The sequence below is a fragment of the Gossypium arboreum genome, chromosome 8 (assembly GCF_025698485.1).
Source record: "Gossypium arboreum isolate Shixiya-1 chromosome 8, ASM2569848v2, whole genome shotgun sequence".
NCBI lineage: Eukaryota > Viridiplantae > Streptophyta > Magnoliopsida > Malvales > Malvaceae > Gossypium > Gossypium arboreum.
This window is the reverse complement of record NC_069077.1, coordinates 50,259,986-50,270,104: the sequence shown is the minus strand read 5'-3', so window position 1 is coordinate 50,270,104 and position 10,119 is coordinate 50,259,986. Positions and strand designations below refer to the sequence as shown.

Here is a 10,119-nt window from a genome sequence, read left to right as displayed (position 1 = left end):
ATGTGTTACTATATGGGTTATTTTGAGATTTAGAATTATTATTACCCATATATTGCACTTGTTCCTCCTCGGTGCTAGGGTTGAAGGGTTGATATTCTGTGTATGCTCCTCCTCCATTTGAATCACACCTCATCATTGGATGTACTTGTGTAGAACTACACAAACCGTCAATCTTTTTATTTAAGAGTTCTACCTGGTTAGATAGCATAGTAACCACATCGAAGTTGAAAACACTGGCTACTTCCGTCGGCTTTGTTCTTATGACTTGCCACTGATGGTTATTTAGTGACATCTCTTCAATAAATTCGTAAGCCACTTTAGGTGTTTTGTTATTGATAGTTCCACCAGCAGCTGCGTCAATCATCTGTCTAGTTGAAGGATTTAGGTCATTGTGGAATGTTTGAACCTGCAACCATAAGGGCAGGCCATGGTGAGGGCATCTTCTCAAGAGGTCCTTGTATCTGTCCCATGCATCATAGAGTGTCTCTAGATCCATCTGTACAAAAGAAGAGATATCATTCCTAAATTTAGCTGTTTTAGCCGGTGAAAAATATTTAAGTAGAAATTTTTCGGTCATTTGTTCCCAAATAGTGGTTGACCCTCGTGGTAACGAGTTCAACCATTGTTTTGCTTTATTCCTCAACGAAAAGGGAAATAACCGAAGGAGAATGGCATCATCAGAAATGCCATTGAATTTAAAAGTGTCGCAAAACTCTAAGAAATTCGCCGAATGAGCGTTTGGGTCCTCGTTCTGCAAACCATAAAACTAAACAAACTGTTGGATCATTTGAATTGTGTTAGGTTTCAGTTCAAAATTATTTGCAACAACAGCAGGCCTAACTATACTCGAATCAGTTCCTATTAAAGTAGGTTTAGCATAATCATACATAGTGCGTGGAGCAAGATTCTGATTTATTGGATCAGCAGCTATGGCAGGAGGTAGTAGATTTTCCTAATTTCCAGCCATCCCCTCGGTTGTGGTGGAAATATCGTCCTCTCACTCATCCTCTGTGTATCTTAGGCTTCGCCTTATTTCTTTTCGGTTTTTGCGAGCTGTGCGATCGATCTTACTGTCAAAAAGTAATGGTCCTGACGGGTTTCTTCTACTCATGCACTATAAAAACCTGCCAGAAGCGAATAAACAAAAAATTAGAAAGGAAAATAAAAATTTAAATTGCAGTAAAAGTAAAATGGCTAAAGTAATAAAAATCGAGTGTTCCTAATATCTTAGTTCCTCGGCAACAATGCCAAAAACTTGATCGTGATATGATGTGATATATGGTAAGTTCAATAAATTTTATAATTTATAATGGAACGTTCTTGAAACTAACTATTATCACGATGAAGGCAAGTGTACCATCGAACAGCAATATAGCTTTAGCAAGACAGGATTGTCAAACCCAAAGGAACCAAGAGTACTAGTAATTACTTTCTTTTTATTATCTAGCCTAAAAATTAAAGGATTTGTTTATATAAACTAATTAACTAAACTAAGGGTGCACAAAGAGAAAATTGGGGAAAAGCTTTTGGGAAAACTCAATTGATTAAGACAATACCTAAGGAAATATCCACCTAGACTTCACTTGTTATTTGACTCTGAATCAGACGATTTATTCATTTGACTTGATCCGTAGAAATCCCTAAGTTATATTATTATCTCTCTCGAGACTAATAACGTCTAACCCTAGGTTGATTAATTGAAATCTCTTTCTAATTAACACCTTTGTGTTGCATTAACTCGATCTATGAACTCCCTTATTAGGTTTCACCCTAATCCAGTAAAATATTGTCACCCTATCTCTAGGCGTGCAATCAACTCCGCTTAATTATGATAAATTTACTCTTAGACAGGGACTTTTTCTCCTCTGAATAAGCGCATCAACTTGAATCAATATCTTGGAATATTAAAACAAGAATTAAGAACACATAATTAAGAACAAGTCAAATATTTATCATACAATTCAGATAATAATAACAAGATCCGTCTTAAGTTTCATTCCCCTTAGGTATATATGGGTTTTAGTTCATAATTATGAAAGAAAACATCTCAAAAGAATAATGATAACAAAAGATAAAGAAAACCCAAAACTCCTGAAGGAAATTAAGGGGAGATCTTCAGTCTTGACGATGAATCCGGCTTCTGAGATGGATCAATCAGCTTTCCTTGAGTAATTCCTTGCCTCCTACTCTGTGTGTCTCTTCTAAGTGCCTCCTTAGGTGTTTAAATGGGTTTTAGAATGCCTAAAAGCCCTCAAGAGTGGCCTTTTCTGAATAGGACTGAACTTGGGCTCGATAGGGACACACCCGTGTGCGATTTCTCCAATCCGTGTTCAAGGCTGTTAAATAGACACGGGCGTGTGGTCTACCTGTGTAAGTCATGCTCGATTCTACTGCAAAGACACGGGCATGTGATCTACCTGTGTGAGGAAGTCTAGGCCATGTTGATTTCCCATGTTGGCTGATTTTCTCCATTTTTGGCCCGTTTCTTGCTCTTTTTACTCTCCTATGCTCACCTAAGTATAAAATATGAAATTAAAGGATTAGGAGCATCGAATTCACCAAATCTAAGGATAATTCATCTAAAAATGTGTAATCATGGGATAAAAATATATTTAATTTATGGTTTATCAGAAGTTTCATGGAGAGAGTTTAATTAACTCAAAAATAAACTAAACTAGCTCACAAGGTAGTAAAAACAAAAACATTTCCATTGCTTTCATAGCAATTTGAACACAAGACCAAAGGAAATACATAAGCTTAACCATTGAACCAGCAGACTAATTCTTGTCATCAATTGATCGAAAATAACTTATAACCCAAATATCCAAAGATAGGGGTTTAGTCAAATAGTAAAATTCAATAGGCAAGATTCAAACCTAGAACCTCACACACATAAGCACAACACTTAACCATTAAACTAGATCAAATTGCTTTTAAGAATTCCAAAATATTAACTTAAAATCGAGAGATAACCACTATTGAGTTTACTAACTGAATTTCTTCTAACCCGATTTTTGGAATGTTACACTACCATCTTTCTTCTTTCTTCAGAACCATTTTCCTTCTCTTATGCGTACTATACTTAACATCTCTTTACCTTTTGTATCCTTTCTTAACTCTTATCTTTACATAATCCTTAAACTTTTCACTTACCTTATTATTAGACTTGATAACTTATGCCATACTCACTAGTCTTATCATCACCTACGGGCAGGGTAGACTGTGCCCAATACTTATATTAAAATTTACCCATATATTCCTTATTTTAGTGTATTCTCTATTCTTACTCTTAACTCATATGTTTCCCTCGCCACGTACTCTGGCAGGCACTATCTTTTCTATTTATCCTTATAACTATATGGGGCTCGCCATTCATTCAGTATCCGCCCAAAGGTGTTGTCTTCATATGGTCATTATGAGATCCGTTCTTCAAATTCTACCATGAAGTTGTCCTTTTAACAGAGTTTGCCACAAGACATACCTTTAACAAAGATATCCACAAAGGCATACTTTTAACAGTGATAGCCACAAAGGCTTCCTTATAACAGAGATCGCCACAAAGGCTTCCTTATAACAAAGATCGCCACAAAGGCTTCTTTATAACAGAGATCAACACAAAGACTTCCTTATAAAAGAGATCACCACAAAGGCTTCTTTTAACAGAGATAGCCACAAAGGCTCACTTTTATGAAAATAGGGATTCGCTTAAACTCACCGTCACGAGGTTTGCCCTTCATCCCTAGTACTCACCCAATTACCCTTTACATTTCCTATATGATGTCATGGCCCAACCATGGCCTTACATTATGTGGTCTCCAGAGTGCCATGAACTTTTCCTTTCAGGGATTCATGTTTTCAGTCCTAACGGACCCCTTTAGATGAATTTAGAGACAGACACATGCTCATAATGCAAATTCATACTTAACAGACTTATGCCTTTCAGACTTCTTCATGAGAAATGCATTAATGCTGACAGATACAATGCACTTCACATCAGACTCATTCCTGGCAGACATGTTCGTGCTTTCAGACATATATGCACAGATACTGTTCCTTTCTTAGACATCAAACATAATAAAAAGGCATTACAAAAAACAACAAACACATCTAAGTTACTCCAAAATCACAAATCAAAGGCTTTCATTCATAATACCGAAAGCTTAGCTAATTTGACGAAATAGATGTTTAGCCACTCAAATCTCATTTTTAAGCTTAAATGTAGACATTATATATCCTAAATATCATCTAATTACATATCCAAACCATCAATTTTTTCTAATTACAAGGATCTAACTTTTCTAGAAAAATCAAGCTTATGTGACCATAATCGCGTGATTCATAACAAGTAATAAATATTTATAATGAAGATCAAACCTAGACTAACTATTATCACGATGAAAAGACAAGCGCACCTATCAAACAATAGTATAGTAATGGCAAGATCGGGATATTGTACCCAAGGGAACCAAAAGTACTAGTAATAACTATCTTTTTATTATCTAGCCTACGAATAAAAGGGTTTGTTTATTAAACTAATTATCTAAACTAATTAACTAATTTAATTAAAGCAAAGAGAAAATTTGGAAAAAGACTTGAAGAAAAGCAATTGATAAAGATGACAATCCACCTAGATTTCACTTGTTATCTGACTTTGAACCAGATGATTTATTCAGTTGACTTGATCCGTGAGATTCCCTAACCTATGTTATTATCCCTTTCGAGACTAATAATGTCTAACCCTCAGTTGAATTAATCAAAATTTCTTTCTTAATTAAAACCCCTAGGGAAGCAGTAAATCACTTTATGGACTTCCATATTAGGTTTCACCCTAATCCGATAAAATCTCGTAACCCTATTTCTAGGCGTTCGATCAACTCCGCTTAATTATGCCAAATCTACTCTTAGGCAGGGTCTATTCCTCTTCTGCATAAGCACATCAAATCATGAATTAATACCCGGAATATTAACTCAAGAATTAAGAACACATAATTAAGAACAAATCAAGTATTTATCATACATTTCAGATAATAATAACAAGATCCATCATAGGTTTTATCCCTTTTAGGTATCTAAGGGGTTTAGTTCATAATAAAATAAGAATACATCTCAAAAGTATAAAAATAACAAAACATGAAGGAAAATCTAAAACCCCTGAAGGAATTCTGAGAGAGATCTTCAGTCTTGGAGTAGCTCCGGCTTTTGGGATGGATCGTCTGGCTTCCTTCAAGTAATTCCTGGCTTGTGGTTCTATATTTCAAAAAAGTTTTGGAAGAGGCCCCCTTTCTAGGTCATACTTAGGGTTTTTATATAGGTTTTGGATTGGCTTTCTTCCTCCCTAAGTACCCTTTTCCGTGTAAAATACAACTCTTTGAAAAAGGGACACGCTGGTGTGCCGCAGTCGAGTGACATGTTTGCCAGGGCGTGTTCGATCCGTTAAATTGCACACGACCGTATGGGTCAATGGCCAAGCCGTGTGAATCATGAGAGCCTTGGTCGACACCCTTGAAGGACACGGGCATTTGAGCGGCCCGTGTGGCAAGGCTTAGGCCATGTGATCTTCTCGATTTGGTCTATTTTGTCCCTTTTTAGCTCATTTTTGGCTCCTTTTGACTCTTGGTGCTCTCCTGAGTACAAAACATGAAATAACCATATTAAGAGCACCAAAATCCACAAATCTAGTAGTAAACATCCATAAATATGCTAAGTATTTGGGGTAAAACTATGTATAATTTGGCGTTTATCAAATACCCCCACACTTAAGCATTTGCTTGTCCTTAAGCAAAACTCTCATTTACTGCTAGAATTCATTCCTCTCAATCACATAATCATTACTGATAATGTTACAAGTTATTCCACAGAAAATCATACAGTGAGAATTCAACTATAGGGGCATTAAAAGCCTTAAACAATCTAAATCGAATATTTTGATAATAAAATCATAGGTAATCTCCTTCCTCTAAGTAATTAACTTTAGTCCTAATATACAAGAGATGACATCCTCACTAAAGATTCACTCAAATCACTCAAAGTGTTTAAGGTTCAAGATTAAGCACTCGATTGTCTAACATGAAAAGTTATTACCATAGGCTTGCATGAAAATCAAATCTCCACCACTTGTAAATGATATGATACACTAATCAAAAGGTCTTTGCATGATTGTAATGGGGTTTAGGTTACAGGTATGGATACAAGTTAAAAAGACAAGGGTTAGAATCGAGATAATTTTAGTATATTACCCCACTATCAAAAACTTAATTACTGAACCACAAACAAATATCTAAAACTATTTTACATGAGTTTATGACAACTTTAGCTTGCTGAGAATTACAATAATAATACTGAGTGTTTTTTTTAAGAACAAATCAATTCAATACAATATAGAAATCACACTTCATGATTCAGTAACAAAAAATGGTGAACATAGTGAGGTAACAGTATTAAATTTAATCTCAATAAAAAAAGTAAATTAAGTAAGAGGATTTCAACAATAATAGGTTAATGGGTTATTGATGAAGGTTAATCAATAAAAAAGGTTAATAGGCTCAAAGGGGGTTCACTAAGGGTTTAATTATGTGGGAAGGCTTTTTATGGAGTAAATGGGTTGAATCCTAAGTGCCTTTATCATCTCAGTGTATCAAATCATATGTGTGATCTTGACATGTATAATCAAAGCAAGTTCTAGAATAGTAGTTCAATGTTGACACACTCAAACTACGAAAGAAGTGCAAGAAAGAAAGTTATATGCTCAAAAGGCTAAAAAATCTTACCAAAAATTTGGGTTTTTGATGTCATTCCTGTATACTTAAGATTTCAAGATAATACCTCAATTTAGGAAAATAGTCTAAAAATTTTAGTTCTCAAAATATCAACTTATCATGCTCGATTCTCTAATGTTGTATAATCAAATAATCATGCATAATTCCCATGGTCTAATTCATGACATATCAACAATAATTATAGATCAATTAGAATTCATTCGATCAAGATTATGAAAAAATCACTTAAGCACAAGACCAAATTTAGGGATTTGAGAGTAATGCAAAAAATTAGGTTTCATGTTCACCCCTCCACACTTAAGATATACATTGCCCTCAATGTACAAAGATAGATTATTCAAAATAAAGAAAATCATAAGAGGAAAGGAGGTGAAACTCCCTGTTATATGGATGCGGAGCTTGATTTTGTGGTTGGAGTGTTTGGAGGAAAGTAGTAGTTGCCATTGTTCTTGGTTAGATGAAGAAATTGGGTCGTTGAACATGGAACTCGTGAGGTATTGTTTCCCATTTGTTTCCTCATTCCGTAAAATATTCCTAGCAACTTTGCTTGGAAGTCTGTAGAATCATGAATAGCTTATTAAGAGTTGGTGTGGAAGAAAACGTAGTGGGATTACTTGTTATAAATACCAGAAATGAAAAAAAAGTAAAATTTACTAATATAGATATGTCTTTCAAAATAAAATAATAAAATAGAAATGAAAATAAAAAGAAAAAGAAAAAAATAAATAAAAATAAATAAAAAATAATAAGAATAAAAAGATAGGAGGATTCAATGATCCTCATCAGTGGGGCCCTCAGGTGGTGACGCTGAGGTGGCGATATGAAAGTGCTGGCACAACTGTTGCATCATGGCTTGCATATCGTCCATCTGCCGGTCCCATTGCCGATCTCGCTCGTGAATTATCTTGAACTGTGTAGTGCAATACTGCTCGAAGTGGGCAAGTCGGTCGGAAAGGTGTGCCAATGAAGCAGCCACAAAAATTGGTCATTCCCTAGGTGGCGCGGTGGAAGGCTCCTCATGTAGTGGTGGAACATCATCAAGAATGTCCTCAAGATCCTCCTCGTCAATGGCATGAGAGAGACAGTGTTGAAGAGGATCGGTCCCACGTCGGCGCTCGATCATCCTCATGTGTAACATAGTCGTAATACCCTGTAGGGACATCTGACCTATCAATGTAAGCGCTGATGACTGGGCCACAGTGTTAAGGAGGCCGAAGTGTTTGGCAAGGTGCGTCACGTAGGGACTGGTGGAGATCACTCCCTTTCTATGTCGCTCGGTCTGATGGCGAATGGCGAAAGCAATGAAGTATGCCAAGTCAATCACGTGTGTATTCACTATGCACCATAAATAGTAGGGGTCGTGGGTGTTGACGACGCCAGTGCACTCTCTCCTCGCAGTCAATTTTTGTGCCAATATGACATGGAGATAGCGTAGGGAAGGAGCGAGAGCTGAGGCTTTCGAGTGGCTGGGGTCGTAAGTGGAAGAGAGTGGTGCCAAAGCTTTCCAGCACAAGGAGGGAGAAATGTGGATATTTCGTGGTAGTGCATTCATGTCTTCCTCCTCCATAAACTCATTAGTGTAGAGTCCCAGAGTGACTCCAAACTCTGGGACACTCATTGTGCGAACTAGACCGTCTAATCGGAAGTGAATGGTGCCTGGGTTGTCATTGTTTGTCATCACCACTTGTAAATGAAAAGTATAGCATAATTTTAAAGTTAGCTCTAAATAAGTGGGCTCAGTAATAGCGAAGAACCGTTCCCATAGGTCTGTGGACAGGAGGGCGCTGATGGCATTAGCTAGCTAAACTTACTTGATGGTAGCCCAGTCAATGCAGCGACCTATAGTGAGGGGTCATGTGCGTAGTATCTGAAATAGCTCCTCCTGCGAAGCTTATAGAAATTCAAGGAACGGGTGCCGAACTTCAGCTGTAGCACGTACTGAGGAAGAACCTAGTCCCCTACGTCTCTTTGAGGATGGGACCGTGGCCTTCTTGCCTCTCGATTATGACATAATGCTCCTGAAAAGACATGAGCATTGATAGAATCCAAGATACATCAGTAGTTAAGCAAGAGGCCTAAAACTAGTATATGCTATTTAGTAGCTTAAACAATTCAAATATAGAAGATTCTAAAGCAAATTCCTAACTTGTTTAAAACATATTTGTAATAGTAACAATATCTATGTAAAGCATGTAGAATACTAATGTAGCAACACAAATTGGAAAAATAAGGTTGAGAAAGTGAACCAAAGGGTGTTGTAGGGTGGTGCATAGGCATGTTGGTGGCAAGCACGGGTGTGTGACGTGGGGATATAGTCATGTGGAGGAAAAATAGAGGGTATAGAGAGGGGAAAGTGGGGATTAATGCAACAAGAGTGGTTTTGAGAGTGGTTTAGGGGTTGGAGAAGTGAGAATCTGGGGGATGGTGGCCGGAATAGGGATTAGGGAATGGGGAAGCGTAGATTTCGGCTAGGGTTCTGAAAAGGGGAAGAAGATGAACAGTAGTTAGCTTATATAGGGGAAGTTCACACGGCCTAGGGCCACGCCCGTGTACTTTGAGGGTGAGCCCGTATTTTTCGAATTTTATGATTTAGGTCGTGCCCGGCTACTATCCCACGCCCGTGTGTCTTGGGCGTTTGTCGAACACGGCCATGTCGCACGACCGTGCCTAGCTTTGTTCGCTTCTCCCACGTCCGTGTGTTATGGTAGCACGCCCGTGTATTGTTGTACATGGTTGAACGGCACGGGCGTGTCTCACGCTCGTGTCAAAGAAATAGAATCGAGCCTTGTTCCTGGCACGCCCGTGGTTTTCCATTCCCATGCCTGTGGTCTCCTATAAAGTTCACCCATGGCCATGTCGCACAGCCGTGGGGATTTATCGCACCCCGTGTTTTGGGGAAATCATGTCCCGCTTCAACATGGCCGTATTGCACGGCCGTGTCTCTTCCCCTATTTGGCCACGGTTTTAGGCACTCTCGTGTGCCTGGCCGTGTGTGCTGAAAAACTTTGCAATTCAAAAATTAAGTTAATGATTCAAAGGGTTAGAAATTAAAAATAAAGAAATCAAAATATGTTAGTGCTCGGGTTGCCTCCCGAGAAGCGCTTATTTATAGTCTAAGCTCGACTTACCTCTTCGTTGAATGATCATGGTGGTTTGAGGAGTTCATATCCTTATTCCTGCTGTCAATCTTAAAATAAGGTTTTAATCGGGTGTTGTTTACCTTAAAAGTGCCGAACTTGGGATGACTCACCTCTACCGTACCGAATGGGAAAATACTAAGTACCGTAAGAGGGATTTCCTCATTTGGTGTGGTAGTGATAATGTGGGGATCTGCGACATCTAG

The 10,119-nt window shown here is 37.8% G+C and overlaps 1 non-coding gene across 1 annotated transcript; it reads left to right on the top strand.

Moving 5' to 3' along the window:
• The first annotated feature begins 422 nt into the window (after window positions 1-422).
• LOC128279558 (small nucleolar RNA R71) lies at window positions 423-529 on the top strand. Its single transcript, XR_008269760.1, has one exon. It is a non-coding gene; the product is annotated as a small nucleolar RNA R71 (small nucleolar RNA).
• The last annotated feature ends 9,590 nt before the right edge of the window (window positions 530-10,119 follow it).